This window comes from Lolium rigidum, chromosome 3 (assembly GCF_022539505.1).
Source record: "Lolium rigidum isolate FL_2022 chromosome 3, APGP_CSIRO_Lrig_0.1, whole genome shotgun sequence".
Classification (NCBI taxonomy): domain Eukaryota; kingdom Viridiplantae; phylum Streptophyta; class Magnoliopsida; order Poales; family Poaceae; genus Lolium; species Lolium rigidum.
Window position 1 is genome coordinate 317,437,375 of NC_061510.1, and position 485 is coordinate 317,437,859.

The following is a 485-nucleotide window of genomic DNA, read 5'->3' on the forward strand; positions in this document are numbered from 1 at the left end:
ATGCATCCAAAATACTCGAGCCAACCACTATGCCATTTGTGTCCACCATACCTACCTACTACATGGTATTTACCCGCCATTCCAAAGTAAATTGCTTGAGTGCTACCTTTAAAATTCCATCATTCACCTTTGCAATATATAGCTCATGGGACAAATAGCTTAAAAACTATTGTAGTATTGAATATGTACTTATGCACTTTATCTCTTATTAAGTTGCTTGTTGAGCGGTAACCATGTTTACGGGGACGCCATCAACTATTCCTTGTTGGATATCATGTGAGTTGCTATGCATGTCCGTCTTGTACGAAGCAAGAGAGATCTACCACCTTCATGGTTGGAGCATGCATGTTGTTAGAGAAGAACTTTGGGCCGCTAACTAAAGCCATGATTCATGGTGGAAGTTTCAGTTTGGACACATATCCTCAATCTCATATGAGAATAATAATTGTTGCCACATGCTTATGCATAAAAGAGGAGTCCATTAT